The sequence below is a fragment of the Capra hircus genome, chromosome 2 (genome assembly GCF_001704415.2).
Source record: "Capra hircus breed San Clemente chromosome 2, ASM170441v1, whole genome shotgun sequence".
In the NCBI taxonomy this organism is placed as follows: domain Eukaryota; kingdom Metazoa; phylum Chordata; class Mammalia; order Artiodactyla; family Bovidae; genus Capra; species Capra hircus.
Window position 1 is genome coordinate 130,552,906 of NC_030809.1, and position 17,931 is coordinate 130,570,836.

The 17,931-nt window shown below is 42.1% G+C and overlaps 1 protein-coding gene across 1 annotated transcript in view; it reads left to right on the forward strand.

Moving 5' to 3' along the window:
* INPP1 (inositol polyphosphate-1-phosphatase) overlaps window positions 1,593-17,931 on the forward strand; it is a 29,901-nt gene continuing 13,562 nt past the window's right edge. Inside the window, 1 exon segment of the mRNA XM_018065617.1 lies at window positions 1,593-1,981. The gene's annotated coding sequence lies outside the window, so the exon portion shown is untranslated.

The following is a 17,931-nucleotide window of genomic DNA, read 5'->3' on the forward strand; positions in this document are numbered from 1 at the left end:
TCTAGGAAACTAGATGCGGTGTGGTAAAACGGGGTGTCAAGTGTGAGGGGGGCAGGGTTGACAGACTGGAGGCGGAGAGAAGCTTTGCCTAGAAGCTTGCTCCCCATGCGACCAGGGAAGTGGGAGCCAGTGAAGGCTTTTAAGCAAGCAACCCACTGAGACGTGCAATGTAGGGTGAGCTCTGTGGTAGCAAAGTGGAAAGTGGAATCGATTCAGTTGTAGATGAACACAGCTTTGTCACAAAAACATCCTGCTCCACCCTTCCCTCCCCCAGTTCCTCCTCCCTCAGGGCAAATTCTTTGCTCTCACTATTCTGGTATTTGCTTCTTTACTTCCAAATATCATGTTCAAACTATTTCTTGACCTTTTCCCATCATAGATAGAAATGGGATAATGATAAATAAATGATAACAAAGGAAATGGACCTAGCGAGCCCTAAGGTGATGGACCTAAAAAATGAATCTGGAGAGAGAAGAAAGAATGAATCAGCTGGACTTGCTAGTGAGTGAGAGCCCAGTAATGGAGTGGGGGTAGGAAGGGGGGGTTAAGGAGAAGTTGTCTTAGTCAGACATCACAGAAGCAGGCTGGGAGCAAAAAGATGTGTTCTCTCTGGGAGACTAACCTTTTAAGCATCATTTCCTGGACTATGACAAGTGGAGCATTACTCCAGGCCCCTGTCTTGGTGGTTCCCCACTGCTCTGAGGACCAGGTCTTGACAACTCAGGAGGTTTGGGGAAATGGGGATCAGAAAATCTGGTAGCTAGAAGACTAAAACAGAGCACTGTGATTTCATGCCAGGGAATAGTGGTCTCCTCTGCCCTCCAAGGTGGAAGGAGGGCCCAGTCCCTCCTACATGAGCAGCCTCCTGTTTGCCGTTTGGGGTCCTGCAGACCTAATCATTTCTTAGGTATGCCATGAAGTGACAGGATGTGTGAAGGGCTTTAGAAGGCCCAGGGTGCTCACTCACCACATCCAGCCTGCTGCGCTGCCGGCCAGCCCCCTTCTATTCAAAACTCTGTAGCCCTTTAAAAATGTCTACCCTTCTCCCTGTCCCCACTCATTCCTATCTCCACCCACTATTCAAAACCATCCTTAAGGTCTGCTGAATCCCACAGTTTAAAGTGTTAAAGAGAGAAGAGTTTCCTACCCACGGTGTGCTGCCGGTCAAGGTGGCCTTAGGCCCACACCGTGTAAGTCAAGCGCCCAGGAGAGGCTGCGAGGGTTTGCCGAGCAACCCGCACGCTTGACATTTCTAGTAGAGCAATGGGACCCCATTGTCACCCGCAGGAAGTCCATCTTCACAGCTGCCAACCCGTTCGTCAAACCCATAATCCTCAAAAAAAAAAAAAAAAAGAGGACGGAAGAATGGAGGAGGAAGATACTAAAACCGAATTTGTGGGCGACTGCAAGAACAAAACAATAACTGGATTAGGTGACCCCGGAGCCCTTCTCTTCCTGGCACTCCCCTCCGAATCATCACGCTCCACTTGTGACGTCGCAGACTCGGCCAGGCAGGCGTGGGATGCCCGCTTCGCCCCGGGAGCCTCGAGGCGTCACCGCGGCTTTCCACGCCGCGGTCCCGGGGGACGCGGGGGGGCGGCGGCTTGACGGATGCTGCGGTCTGCGATCCCGGGCCGAGCGAGGCCGCGCGCCGCCCGGCTGCGCCCCGCTTTCGGACGACCCCCGCCGCGCTCCCCGGCCCTCGCCCTGGAGTCGCGCCGGCGGCCCTACGCCCGGCGCCCCTCGCTAGCCTCGCGCGCCGGGCCACCTCCTCCTCCGCGTTTTCCGCCTCCTCCTCCCCCGCCTCTTCCGTTTCTGGAGGGAAAGGCTGCAGCCTCCTTCTGGCTCCGCATCCCGGCTTAGGTAATACGTTTTCCTCTTTACGCGCCCCTCGCCCCGGCGCCACAACCTCCCTTCCTGCTCGGGTCTGGGTCCCCCCGCGGGGCGAACAGCACGCACCCATCGCCTCTCCGCACGGTGGGTGAGTAAATCTGGGTGGGGAGGGCGCCTTGCCTCTCCGCCCGGCCTGTGATGACCTCTGTCCACTGCAGCGAGCCCGCCACCCGGCCCGGCCCGGCCCGCTCGCTGCTGCTACCAGCCGGGCGGAGGAGCTCGCGAGTCCTCTGGCTCCCTCGGTTCCGCAGAAACTACCCGAAAGAAATAGACGGAAGGAAGAAAGACTGGCAGACAACTTTTTTTTTTTTTTAATTCGATCATTAGCATTTTTAAGTCGTAGAAGCTGATCTGACTATAGCCGAGCGCAGTGCCCCGGGTTCAACAGGTAGATGGCGTAGCTGTCAAGCGCCCCTTCGTTTTGCTTTGAGAGATGCTTCCAAGTGTCCATCGCTGTTGGCTGACGCTAGTGACCTAAGATGAGTGTAAAATAAACATGAAGGGACTGTATGTAGAAGTCTTTGCCTTCTTGCTTTTAATCCCCTGCATTTTGAAAGATGCATAATGATGTGCATAATTATTTGGTGTGACCAAAGGGGAAAATAGTTTACATGGGTTTGGCCGAATTAAGTATATTGTTAAGACACAAGGAGCGTGAAAAAAAAATTCCCTAGATTATTTATTACATTCAAGAAGAATACATACAAACGATTAGAGTACTGGGGGGATTTTCCGTTTTAAAGCTACTTTTAAAGCGTTGAATAAGCAGAAGTTTGCCTGCTGTGTGAATGCGTTCACTTCCACAGAACAGTGGGTTAAGGCTGTGTGGATAGACCTCCTGAGTGCATCCCACATGTTGAATAAAACCTTCTTATTACTTTTTTTCTGTGACTCCTAGCTTTAAAGATCAAAGAAGTTGATAAGGATCAGCCCTACTCAGCCTGATAATAGTCTAATGATGAAAATAATCTACCGAACCACTATTGAGGGATGACTTAGCTAAGTGACCTAATTTTTTACCTTTTAAAATAGGGAATATTAGGGGGAGAAAGGTGATAGAAGAGTTCGTTTTTTCGAGGCAGATATTTGTTTGCATTCTTAGAATCTACTTTTAAGCTCTTGTGGATTTTTAAACTACTCTTGAAGTTAGTTCTTAGTCATAGTCATGAAAAAGATTACGTAAAATGCATGAAGTTACAATTTATTTCTTCATAGAATAAGCTACCATTTCTTTTCAAGCTTTTGGACTAAATCACCACTTGATTGGAAATTGCAGCTTGGACTCATACTATTTAATGTGAAATGTCTTATTATAGATTTAAATTACAGCTATACTAGTGGTAGTTCTGAAAATTAAAAAGAAAAAAGATCACGTCTAATTTGAAATATAAGGCCTGTTAGGGCATCTATGGGGTCGCACAGAGTCGGACACGACTGAAGCGACTTAGCAGCAGCAGCAAACAAAAGCTATATAGTATTCATTATATGTTTATTTCTGCCTTTATTTCTCTCTGATACCAATTAGAGTATATCTTAATCCATGTCATTTTGTAGACAAATTGCCTGAGATAATGGTGTTATATAAAGTGATTAATAAAACCATGTGTCTTCATATATTGTGAGGATGATATATACATGAAATTTTTCTAGATATGGGTCCTCAATAAATGTCCTTGTTAAAATATTTTGAATCTTAAATTGCTTAAGCATTAATTGCTTAAGCATTAATTAATTGCTTAAACTAATAAAGCAAATAAAACTCTCTAGATTGATGTTTTTGTTTGATTTGGAGCTTAGAGATGAAGGAGGAGCTGAGGGTACTTTGTTTCTCATCTCTCATGATTGGTGAGTAGTAGTCCCCAAACTTGTCTAATTTTTAAAATTACCGAGATGGCTGGATGGCATCACTGACTCGATGGACGTGAGTTTGAGTGAACTCCGGGAGCTGGTGATGGACAGGGAGGCCTGGCGTGCTGTGATTAATGGGGTCACAAAGAGTCGGACTCGACTGAGCAACTGAACTGAACTGAACTGAGAGGGCACGTGAGAGGAAGGGAGGATAGCACTGGTTTTTAAAAGACTTCCACTTTGCTACCTGGGATTTCCTGAGTCAGAATTTCTAAGGGAAAGAAGATACTTAAAATAGGTCAAAATGATAAAAAATTTAAAAGGGCAAACCAAAACAAACACAAAAGGCAAGATTGGAAATCACAGATGGGCAATAACTGCTGCTGATATAATCTATTAGCATTCCTGAAGATAACATGTTCATAAATGGAAGCTGTGGTTTTGCTAATGTGATAATGTCACACATTGAGGAAATCTGAAACTTTTATATTGTTTTTAGTCAAGCCTTCCAGGGTGATTGAATTTAGCAAAGCTTTTTACATATTCAGTCTCTTTCCTGTGGTTCAGTTCAGTTCAGTGGCTCAGTTGTGTCCTACTCTTTGCCACCCCATGAATCGCAGCATGTCAGGCCTCCCTGTCCATCACCAGCTCCCGGAGTTCACTCAGACTCACGTCCATCAAGTTGGTGATACCATCCAACCATTTCATCCTCTGTCGTCCCCTTCTCCTCCTGCCCCCAATCTCTCCCAGCATCAGAGTCTTTTCCAATGAGTCAGCTCTTCGCATGAGGTGGCCAAAGTACTGGAGTTTCAGCTGTAGCATCATCCCTTCCAAAGAACACCAGGACCGATCTCCTTTAGAATAGACTGGTTGGATCTCTTTGCAGTCCAAGTGACTCTCAAGAGTCTTCTCCAACACCACACTTCAAAAGCATCAATTCTTTGGTATACAGCTTTCTTCACAGTCCAACTCTCACATCCATACATGACCACTGGAAAAACCATAGCCTTGACTAGATGGACCTTTGTTGGCAAAGTAATGTCTCTGCTTTTGAATATGCTATCTAGGTTGGTCATAACTTTCCTTCCAAGGAGTAAGCGTCTTTTAATTTCATGGCTGCAGTCACCATCTGCAGTGATTTTGGAGCCCCCCAAAATAAAGTCTGCCACTGTTTCCACTGTTTCCCCATCTATTTCCCATGAAGTGATGGGACCGGATGCCATGATCTTAGTTTTCTGAATGTTGAGCTTTAAGCCAACTTTTTCACTCTCCACTTTCACTTTCATCAAGAGGCTTTTTAGTTCCTCTTCACTTTCTGCCATAAGGGTGGTGTCATCTGCATATCTGAGGTTATTGATATTTCTCCTGGCTATCTTGATTCCAGCTTGTGTTTCTTCCAGTCCAGCATTTCTCATGATGTACTCTGCATAGAAGTTAAATAAGCAGGGTGACAATATACAGCCTTGATGTACTCCTTCCCCAATTTGGAACCAGTCTGTTGTTCCATGTCCAGTTCTAACTGTGGCTTCCTGACCTGCATACAGATTTCTCAGGCGGCAGGTCAGGTGGTCTGGTGCTCCTTTGTGGTAGGCAATCTTAATTCAAGTTCTTTAATGTTATAACAGCACTTTATTAATGGATATTTAGTGCAGGTTACTGTGAAAGTAATCTACAGCAAAACATTGTACCTGATCATTTCTCTTTCATGTGGGCTTCCCTTGTAGCTCAGTCAGTAAAGAATCTGCCTGCAGTGCAGGAGACCTGGGTTCGATCCCTGGGTTGGGAAGATGCCCTGGAGAAGGAAATGGCAACCCACTCCAGTATCATTGCCTGGAAAATCTCATGGACAGAGGAGTCTGGTGAGCTGCAGTCCATGGGGTCGCAAAGGGATTCTCTTTCATATAACAGCCTTATTTGTTACTTCTTTTGTGTTCCTAATCAGGGAAGACCAGCATGCAAATTTTAGTAACTTATTTATAACTTTTATTAAAATGACCTAACACCATCTAAAAAAAAAAAATATATATATATATATATAAATAAAACTTGGGCATAAAATGTGGTTAATTATATATAAAAATGAATTGACAAAGTAAAATATTAATTATCTATAAAAGAATTCATTCAGGTGAATTACCACATGGAAAGTATTCGTTTCTTTCTGTCTCTATTCCTCTTTTTTTTTTCTTTTTGAAAGGTGGAAAAGGGTTCCTTCCTTTCTTGTTTTTATTTTAATCAACTCAGTATTTAAAATCTTAATTATCCAAGTTTAAATTAATGTATTTGCCAACTTTATCAATAGGTACTTAAATTTGTCCTTTTCTTTATAGAGTGATGATGGTAGGTTTCCCTTGATAATAATGAGAGCTATAGTAAATAGCAAAGGATTAAATTCAAATGACTAAAGGAAAATGTTATTTAATATGGTTAAGGTAATCCTAATGTACTTAAACTTTTTAAATTATCAGTAGTTTCAAAAACAGGATCTTATCTCCCAAGTTCTAGAAAACCCCTCTAGTTAACTCCTTGGAGTTTCTCAGAATGACATGTAATCCCATATCATCTCAGTTTGATCTGGGAATCATGAAAGATCTGTTTTTAAAATGTGGCTGACTATAAGCTTCCATGAATAGCAAAAAAAGAGGGAAATAGAAATGGATAAATGAGATCAAGAAGATAAATATTAACCAGCTTAGACAATTACCTGTGGTTTCAGGATTAACAAGAATGCAAATGCATTTAGTATATTAATGTACTGGAGTGGCTTTAATGAACCTTTTATATCCTTTTAGTATTTTGACCTTTTCAAGTAAAAGGTGCTATTTCTTTGTGTTCCTTAAATATCTGTTAAAAATAAACATTCACCTCTACAAAATGGAAGTAGAATGATAAGATATAGGCTGCCAGAAATCCAGTCTGCCAAAATGACACATAATGTGATCTGTGATCTTTGCTTTCTTATTTTAGGTCATGTAATTTATCACTGCAGAAATAAATAATAATAACCATCTTCTAAAATATTGTGTTAAGAACTCCTTTGAATCATGTTTCCTCACAGTTATAATCCTAAAACTTACATAATGATTAAACCCTTACAGATTAATCTTAGTGCAATAAAATCCTTTTAAACATGTTTATCTCAAATGGAATGATATCAGTCAGTTAAATTACAGAATTCTCACTGTGTATCATGAGGAGATGAAAAAATTGTGTGTCCTGCTCTCAAGGAACTTAAAACCTATTAGAGAGAGAACAATTAGAACTGGGGTCAGGGGCTTAGGCCTTCTTCATAAGGTTCACTAACCCAAACCACTGTAACCCAGAAACACAATTAAGTATGAAAACCAGTGTGGGCACTTTACTGGCAGTCCAGTGGTTAAGACTCCCTGCTCCGAATGCAGGGGGTGTGAGTTCAATCTCTGGTTGGGGAGTTAAGATTCTGTATGCCACACAACATGGCCAAAATAATACAACCAGTGTGATTGCCGTGTAAAGTCAAATACAAGGCAAAGAACCTAGTGCTCTTTTTCAACTTAATTTTCATGACTTGTCCCCCCCAACCTTTTTTTTTTTTCATTCAACCAACAATATTTATTATGCCCTTCCTTATTAGGTTGATGATAAACATCAAAAGCTTTAGAAATATGTTTTTTTGAACTTGTAATTTTGTGTTTTACTCTTTAAAAATCATAGTTAAATACATATAACATAAAATTACCATTTTAACCAATTTCAAGGGTGCATTTCTCTTACATTAAGTACATTTCCACTGTTATACAACCATCATCACTATCCATCTCCAGAACTTTACCATCATCCCAAATTGAAACTCTGGACCCATTAAACAATAAGTCCCCATTGCCAGCTTCTCCCAGCCCTGGTAACCACCATTCTACTTTCTGTCTCTATGAATTTAACTATTCCGGGTCCCTCATATAAGTGGAATCATACAATACTTGTTTTCCTAAGCCTGGCTTCTTTAATTAGGATAATATTTCCAAGGTTCATGCATATTGAGGTATATGCCAGAAAACTTCATTCCTTTTTAAGGCTGAATAATATTCCCCAACCTCTTTTATCTGAAAATGGATAATTAAAAATCAGAAAATTTGGAACTGGAACAGATCATAGAAATCACCTCCTCCAATCTCTCTGTCCTTTCTCTCTTTTCCTTTTTTATGTTTACAAAAATGAGGAAAACAAGTCCCTGAGAGCTCACTCATGTGGCTAAGGTTTTACACCTGGTTGGTTAAAGGCCAAGCAGAGCCTAAGAACCAGCTCTCCTGTGGCCTAAACATGGCTCCTATAGACCATAAAAAGCGAGTGTTAAGTGAGTTGGTGCCAAAAGTAAGTGTTGCAAAGTTCAGAAGAAAAGATAAAATGACTAAAAGTGTTACATTCAAAAGGAAACATTAAAAATGGATTTGAGGATTAATAAGATTAGTGATATTCATGGAGAAAGCAGCCTTAGATATGCAGATGATACCACTCTAATGGCAGAAAGTGAAGAACTAAAGAGCCTCTTGATGAAGGTGAAAGAGCAGAGTGAAAAAGCTGACTTTAAAGCTCAACATTCAAAAAACTAAGATCATGGCAGCCAGTCCCATCACTTCATGGCAAGTAGAAGGGGGAAAAGTGGAAATAGCGGCAGATTTTATTTTCCTGTGCTCCAAAATCACTGTGGATGTTGACTACAGCTATGAAATTAAAAGACCTTACTCCTTGAAAGGAAAGCTATGACAGACCTAGAGGACAAAGACATCATTTTGCCGATAAAGGTCCATATAGTCAAAGCTATGATCTTTCCAGTAGTGAGAGTTGGACCATAAACAAGGCTGGGTGCCAAAGAATTGATGCTTTCAAACTGTAGTGCTAGAGAAGAATCTTGAGAGTCTCTTGGACTGCAAGGAGATCAAACCAGTCCATCCTAAAGGAAGTCAACCCTGAATATTCATTGGAAGGACTGATGCTGAAGCTGAAGCTCCAATGCTTTGGCCACCTGATGCGAAGAGCCAACTCACTGGAAAAGACCCTGATACTGGGAATGATTGAAAGCAAAAGGAGAAGGGACTGATAGCAGATGAGACGGTTAGGTAGCATCACTAACTCAATGGAAATGAATTTGAGCAAACTCTGGGAGATAACTGAGGACAGAGGAACCTGGTGTGCTAGTCCATGAGGTTGCAAAGAGTCAGACACAACTTAGCTACTGAAAAACAACAAGATTAACAATAGGATTAACAGCTGCCAAGCTAATATTCTGCTGGAAAAGATTCTTCCTACAAGTCATACTTTTTTGTCTTGAATTAGGCATTAAATTTGAAAATATTTTATTTTTTCCCACAATTAAGATAGCTACACTGAATCTACTTTCGTTTTTTCTTTTTAATATTCTACATGATTTCAGGTTTCATTTCTGACACCTTGGTGGTATGCTAAAAACATCTTTTAGCATATAGAAGTTTAAGTGTGTAGTTGGAAGGTAGCAGATAGAAAAGAGCTTACAGTTAGTGAAAATGTTTCTAACTCTGGAGGAGAGGATAAAAAAGAGTCACTATCAAGTTTAAAAGTATTTCTAAATGGAATATTTTTTCATACTTTTCAAATGCATTCTGAGAAGACATTGAAATCTATATTTCAATAGCAATATTATGCTAATGTGAAATACTTATTATGTAGATCAACTTTTTTTTCCAGCACTTAATTTTTGTTACAAAAAAAAAGTCAATATAGTTGACCCTTAGCCAACCAAGGCAGTTGCAGTAGCTAATAGCTTTTCCCTGTTCTGCTCCTGAATACCCAGTGAGAGACGTCGCTGATGGTTGAACCTGGTGTTTCCTTAAATTGTCGAATAAAAATAGCTGAGTGACATTCCCTGTCCTCAACCCAGATCTCCTGGATCAGTATCTCCAGGGGAAGTCTAAAACCCTATATTTTTAATGAATGTTTCAATTAATTCTTGATCTTACTCATTTGGAAAACACTACTTTAGCACAAGCTCTCACTTGAAAGCTACCGGAATAACATTTGAAGATAGAGGCTATCTTTGTGATCTATTGCTTTGAGCAAAAATGTGGGCTGATGTGGTCCAAGAGCAGCCTACCCTAGGGTGAGGTAGACTGATCAGCCTAGAAACAGACCTGTATGTCAACACTGTGAAGGATGAGAAGAAGGGAGGGAGAAATGTGAAGGTTAAATAGATGGATTTACATATCCCTTAGTTAATGTCTTCTCTAGCGAAGCCAAATTAAACATCATTTTGGGCCATTTAATCAATGAAATTAATCAAGATAGGTCACTGCCAGATGACAGAGCATGATATCAGATTCTTCTTTGGTGCTCAGAAATGTAGTTCAGTTGCTGATCATCCAGATACAGCTTTGGTTTGTTTTTGTAAATGAATGTAGGATGTCTGTAGTGGTGGTGGTGGTTTAGTCGCTAAGTTGTGTCAGCCTCTTGCAACCCCATGGACCTTCTCTGTCTGTGGAATTCTCCAGGCAAGAGTACTGGAGTGGGTTGCCATTTCCTTCTCCAGTGGATGTTCCTGACCCAGGGATCAGACCCTGGTCTCCTGTGTTGCAGGCAGATTCTTTACTGACTAAGCTACCAGGGAAGCCTTGATTATACGTAGGCTTTGATGTAAATAAATATGGGCCCATATGACTAATGGCACCTGTGGAATGGCACTGGGGTGTAAAGCCCTGTGTAATAAACAATATGGCAAGGGTGAATTTTGTGTTTACAAAGCTAAGAGGAAATTCATCAGCCAACATTTATTGAACACTCTGAGGTATGCTCTGAGTCATAAGAAACCACACACATTTAAGTCTCCTGCCAGACAGAGCACAGAGAAGCAAACCAGTGTTGGAGGGCTGGGAAAGAGATTTGGCATGCCTGCATTCTCCCGTGGCCCTGGTACAAAAAATGGAGGGTCAGGCATGGCTCCTGGAGGAGCCAACTGTCACACGGACGCTCCTCTCTCTCTCTACACACACACCCTTTTAAAAACTGTGATTCAGTTAGAAATACATGCAGAAAAGTATGCAAGGCCCGAGTGTATAGCTTGATGCACATACACAAATTCAGTCCACCCACATAACCATCACTCAAATCCAGAACATTCCCAGTGCCTAAAGGCCCCATCATTTACCCCCATCACTAAGTAATCCCTCCTCCTTCTCCAAGGGTAACCCCCACTGCAACTTCTAACACCATAAATTAGTTTTGCCTTCTCTTGAACATCAACTAAATTAAATTGCTCAGTGTATTTTTTTTTTAGGTGTCTTCTTTCACTCAGCAGTATGCCTTTGTGAGATGAGTCCATGTTATTGCCCAAAGCAGGAATTCAGTAATTCTCACTGCTGTATAGTATTTTCTTCTGTAAGTCTGCCTCAATTTATTTCATTTCATTTCGTTATTCATGGTCACTTGGGTTATTTCTACTGTTCAGTTCAGTTCAGTTGCTCAGTCGTGTCTGACTCTTTGCAGCCCCATGGAGTGCAGCACACCAGGCTTCCGTGTCCATCACCAACTCCGAGGTTTACTCAAACTCGTGTCCATTGAGTCAGTGATGCCATCCAGCCATCTCATCCTCTGTTACCCCTTCTCCTCCCACCTTCAATCTTTCCCAGCATCAGGGTCTTTTCCAACAAGTCAGTTCTTCACATTGGGTGGCCAAAGTATTGGAGTTTCAGCTTCAGCATCAGTCCTTCCAAAGAATATTCAGGACTGATTTCCTTTAGGATGGACTGGTTGGATCTTCTTGCAGTACAAGGGACTCTCAAGAGTCTTCTCCAACACCGCAGTTCAAAAGCATCGATTCTTCGGCGCTCAGCTTTCTTTATAGTCCAACTCTCACATCCATACATGACTCCTGGAAAAACCATAGCTTTGACTAGATGGACCTTTGTTGGCAAAGTAATGTCTCTGCTTTTTAATATGCTATCTAGGTTGGTCATAACTTTTCTTCCAAGGAGCAAGTGTCTCTTCATTTCATGGCTTCACTCACCATCTGCAGTGATTTTGAAATTATGCTGCTCATAAATATTGTATATGTCTTTTAATATACATGTGCAGGAATTTCTGTTGAGGACAAGACTACAAGAGAAATTGCTGGATCATAGGTTATGCTTATAGCCAACAAATTCTAGTTTTCCAACATGGTTGTACCAATTTCATTCACAGAAGAGGCTCATTGCTCCACATCCTCAGCAAACCTTGACATTTTCAATCTTTGCCTTTAGCTATTTGGTCAGACATGCAGTGGTACCCTGTAGTGATTTTTATGTTGCATTTTCCTGATTATTAATTAATTATCAACATTATTAACTATTAATTATTAATATTATCTTTTCATATATTTATTGGCCAGCTGAATATCCCGTTTGATGAAGCATCTGTTCAAGTTTCTTGTCCTTCAGTAGATTCTGAGAAGGCAAGTAGACATCAGGCATACAGGCAGGAGGAAGGGCTTGTCAACTGGAGGGAACAGCATGTGCAAATGAATGACCTGCCCAGAGCGTGGGAGTAAACGGACCGAGAGTGGGAGAGCAGCCCCTGAAGTGCTGGGCTTAGTCAGAGCCTGTGGAGTGCTGACAGTGGGCTCGCAGAGATCAGAGTAAAGCGGCACAAAAGAAGCACAGGCTGTCCCGTGCTGCACCACTCAGTGGTTGCGAGAAACGTGCGGTGACCAAGTATCTGAAAGCTGAATGATGCTTATACACTGGAAGGACCACTCAATTTCCAATGAGCTGAAAGGTACAGTTTATAAATCCCTGTTAGTGCTTATGATGCGGTCTTCCTTCTGGCCTAGGTGACCGAATGGGCAGATGAGCGTCTCCTAGGGATGTCAGGGGAGACTGCTCTTAGCAAATTGCACATTCGCCATCATCAGTTGATCCAGCTGAGCCCCTCTGTGTGGGCTCACTTCTGTACACCATCTGCTTGGGCAGCTTCCATTCTTTAAACTACTCCCTGAAGCAGCCCTAAGCTGAAAGGGGATAAGGAACAAGGTCTCTGTTCCCCCTACAAGAGCAATGTGAGCTAAATAGAGTTTTGGCCAGCCTCAGCATGTGTCCACCCAGGGTGAGTCCTGGACAGCTGCACCCCATGAGAGGTCACCAAAAACACTTCTAGTGAAACATCCAGGTGTTTCATGGAAGTTGAGCTGTTTCCCCAACAGCAATAGCAGTCATTTCAAATTGCCAGTCCTCCAGGGATGAGTGAAAGAGTGAATTCAAGTCATGAATGGTGGGCATGGGGTGGAATTGTCTCATGGGCAAGAATGTGGGCTCTGTAAAAGGAGTGGATTATCTGCAGGAAGAAATGACCGTCGACAGAAATGCTCTGACCTACTTGCCTATTCATTAGCGAGCGTTTCTGTTTTGCTGATGCCCTCCTCTATTCTGTCACACCTCTGTCATCGCGAGCAACACAAGGGCATGGCCAGATTCTGGTACAGCCAGGCTCCTTGCACAAGAACAGACACCGTTGGCCTTAGAATCTCTATAGATTTCCTGACAAAATAACCCCTTGACAGAATAATGACCCTCCGGAGCCATCTGTGGATAGTCTGCCGTGAAGCCAGAGTCGTCTTCAACATCCAGGAACCAGAGAAACCAGACGCCCGGAAACCGAAGCAATCAGATCTGGCCTTCATAAAGGAACTTTTTTCTGGGTCATTCGAATAATTACAAGTAGATTCCAGCCTTTTGGATTTAATAGAGTAGTGCATTTTGAGAAAAGATTTCAGTGACCCATAACAAAGCTGCCAGTCTCTTATTTTTCAAGTAAGGACTGTGGTGGTTGAGTTCTGTGAAACTGTATTTAATCGTCGTTGCTATCATTTGTTACGGGCTTCCCAGGCGCTAGTGATTGAGAGCCCGCCTGCCAAGGCAGGAGACTTAGGGACATGTCTTTGATCCCTAGGCTGGGAAGATCCCCTCTACTATATGTAAGGCCCTGTGCTTGGTCTTGTTTAAGCATGTGTGGTTTCTTATGACTCTGGGAACATGTCCCACAAGATAAGTATTGTCTTCATATGGCAGATGAAGAAAGAGGGTAGGTAAATTACCTAATGCCACACAGCTAATTGATGGCAGAGCCCTGGTTTACAACCCAGGTTTGTCTGATTCAAAGCCTGTGTCTTTCCCATTATACTGTTTATCCCATCTGAAATATGGGTATATTATTCAGACATGATTTTTAAACATCTGCTCAGAAATTAAAACTGAGATATGTCTTTGTAGAGAGATTTGGGAGTCCGTGAAGAATCTTAAGATTTTTTTTTCCTTTCTAATTGACCTACTTCAGTTTATTCAACGTTTCTCTAATAGATGTGAAAATTCCATAGAAGCTAAAGAGACTTTCTATCTGACATTGTGACACGATCTTATGTAAACATGTAGATATACATTTGGTCTGAGGTAGTGAAGAATATAACTTCTTTAAACCTGTTCTGCTCAAATGTGACTTGAAATGGGTTGTCACAAAATAAGGCTTGTGAGTATTTCAGTGTCCATTGACCATTAATGATTTGGCTGTAAAAGTGAGTGGCTTCTAGTGGGAAAGACTGTCTCACAGATTTAAAGTTATAGACCACATAAACAGGAAAAAGAACCCTGCCCCACTTCTCTGGCCAGAAAACAGAAGACAAAGGAATAGATTGGGATGGTATTTGCTGAAATTATCAAGGTCTCTTTGGGCTGAATTTTATTCCGCTAAATTCGTATGTTGAAGCACTATCTTCCCCGTACCTCATACCGTGACTGTATTTGGAGATAGGGCCTTTATCTTAGCTCAGTAAAGTTTAAGTGAGGTCACATGGGTGAGCCCTAATTCAGTCTGACTGGAGTCTTTATAAAAAGAGGGAGAAACACTTGGGGATGCTCATCTACAGAGGAAAGGCCGTCTGCAAATCAAGGAGAGAGACTTTGGAAGAAACCAACCCTGAGAGTCTTGGACTTCCAATCTCCAGAACTGTGAGAAAGTAAGTTTGTTGTTTAAGCCACCCGGTCGGTGGCACGCACTTACGGCAGCCCTAGCCAACAAGTGCTTGAGGAATTAGGTATTTCGGCATAAGCTGACACCCCCACCCCACCCCTCATGTCAAGATAGCCAGCTAAGAGAGACCTCAGTAGAACATAGGTGGGCTTTTACTATCCAGCAAAGATGGTTTACATTGAGATTGAGGATCTGCTAGAGAAAAGATTTTCCTGAGAGTAGAGGGGAAATGAGTATCAAATCATGATTTTTTTTTTTTAACAGTTAGACCACTGACAGCTATCAGGTAGGTATGTATGCTTTTCTCCTTTTTTGCTATATAATGCACCGTATAATAATAGTTTAATGATTATTTATCCCATAATTGTTCATTCTTCCATTTAACAGCTAACAATTTATGAAAGGATTTTATTGGCTAGAGCACTGGCTTACAGTGTGGGTTTCTACCAGTTTACTTGGGCTTGAATCTTGTCCTAGCCACTTCCCACCTGTGTGGTTTTGGGCAAATTACTTAACCCTCTTGTGCCTCAGTTTCTTTATCAGTTAAAATGGAGATAATAGTATTTTCTTCATAGAGTTGTGTGAGAATTAGAGTTAACATATGTAGAGTGCTTAGAAGGATACCTGCCATAAAGTAAGCACCTACTGCATACTAGCTGTTATCATTTTAGCCTGGGTCTTTCTTTGTGCATGGATAGCTGAGAGCGCATGGTCCCACCGAGATGCCTGAGCCCCGCTGAGATTATCAGCACAGTATTGAAGGATGAACAACCTTAAGAACAGTGGCCATTACATCTCAATGCTGAGCATCATCTAGGAGGCTGACAAACATACAAATTCCTGGGCCCTGTCTCCAGAGGTTCTGACTCGCTAACTTGGGATGGAACCCAGAAATCTGTCTTGTAGTAGACACCTTAGGTACTCTAACATGTGGTTCTCAGAACACCCATTAATCACTAATCCCAAGGAATTTCTTCCATATTCAAGGCTATTAAATTATGGTAAATGCAATAACTTCTGTTGCTGCTGCTGCTACTGCTAAGTCGCTTCAGTCGTGTCCAACTCTGTGTGACCCCATAGACAGAAGCCCACCAGGCTCCCCCATCCCTGGGATTCTCCAGGCAAGAACACTGGAGTGGGTTGCCATTTCCTTCTCCAATGCATGAAAGTGAAAAGTGAAAGTGACATCGCTCAGTCGTGTCCGACTCTTTGCGACCCCATGGACTGCAGCTCACCAGGCTCCTCCGTCCGTGGGATTTTCCAGGCAAGAGTACTGGAGTGGGGTGCCATTGCCTTCTCCGACTTGCTTATCATGAGTCTGTAATAATTTTCACTTAAAGTATTTGAAATGCTTAAATAAAGCTAACAAGTCAGTCATGAGTATATAAACTTTCTTTTTAAAATCTAAATGATAATTTCCACAAGTGTTAATATGAGCTGTTAAGAAGCTCGAAGAAATTCTGTATTGGATGTACAACTCAGTTTCTTCTAAGACAGTTTCCCTCACGTTGAGTCCTTCAAAGTGAGGGCAAATTGTCCAGCACGCCCCTGAGTGCTGCGGCCCGCAGAGCGAACAGAGTTGAAGACAGAGAGATCCGGAAGCAGTTAAGAGAGAAGCACAGAGGACAGGGCCTCCTTCATTCAGACAAAACAGTCCAGTCAGCCAGAAAGCAGCCAGCTAGCTATGCAAATTAATTAGGAAGTCTTGCGTGTAGATGATGATAGCTGGGAGAGATTTTTTTTTTTAACGGGGCTTGGACCCTGGAGCTAAAGAAGTTCTGGGGATGGCTTACACAAAGCTTCATCCTGAGCTGAAACTGGGTGTTCAGCCTGGAGCTCAGATACCGTAGTGTTTCCAGGTTTAGAAGAAAGGGTGGTTAAGGAGCACTGGGCTAGCCTTGGAACTGAAAAACCTGATTCACTGTGTTATGATGAATTCTGAAAATCTGTGCCCCAGTTAATGATAGGACTGAAGTTTACAGCTGAATCTTTTCTCCCATTGGTCAAGCTGCTCTGCTCAGGTGACGTGAGAATACTCACTATTGAGGAAATAAAGATCAGGTTCTCAGGTTCAAAGGGGAGAAATACCAGATCTCTCAGCTGCTGTATAGAAACTATCAGAACTAGGTTGGTGAGTTTTCTGTGTGAAGAGAAGGGTGGTGGTGGTGCCTGGAGCTTGTAACCTGTGTAACTCACCTGAGTGAGTTCTGAGGACATCACAGGGGGAGGTTTTTGATTATTCAACGCTGTGGTGGTATGGTGTTTCTTTTTAAAAAGCTAATCGGTTTTAACAAAGTGGAATGAAATAGACAATACTGGTATTTTTTAATACTATGCACAGGATGGAAGCTTTTATTTCTTTTGGCTCCATTGTGTGGCTTGTGGAACTTGGGCCCTCAGCAGTGAGAGCCTAGAGTCCAAATCACTGGACCTCCAGGGAGTTCCCTACCGGTATTATTAATCTAGGGGTAAAGAATCTGCCTGCCAATGCAGGAGGCATAAGAGATATGGGTTCAATCCTGGGTGAGGAAGGTCTCATAGTGGAGGAAATGGCAACCCACTCCAGTATTCTTGCCTGGGAAGTTCCATGGACAGAGGAGTGTGGTAGGCTACAGTCCACGGGGTCACAAAGAGTCAGACATGACTGAGCACGTGCATGCACACACGTGCACACACACTGACTGTTAATCTAGAAAGTTTTCGAATTGGACTCCTTAAAATCTTCATGCTGTTCTTAAGATAAAAAGTTGCTTAGATAGTCCATTGATTCTTTTCCCTTATAATAATTATATGATGTATACTAAGAAATCAACATTATTGAATTTATATACTTGGAACTTATGTATTTTGCTGCTATAGATGTATCCATGCATGTATATATTATATGAAACTTCTAATTAATAGCACATAGATGCCATTAGTTATTTCTAAGTCAAGATGCCTCAGCTATATTAATATAATTATTTTTCTTAATGTTGAGGTTTGTTGACCAAAGTGATTTTTTGTAATGTATTTACTCCTTGGAGGAAAAAGTCAAGGTAGGCAGGTGTTTCTGTTTAATTTCTAACTCGATCATCTCTGTTACCTGGATTTGTGTTGTTGCCATAGCACCACTTTGTTTGGACAGTTATCTTCAGGACTTGCAGAATTCTTGTCCTTTGTGCTTAATTGTCCTAAAGCATTTTAACA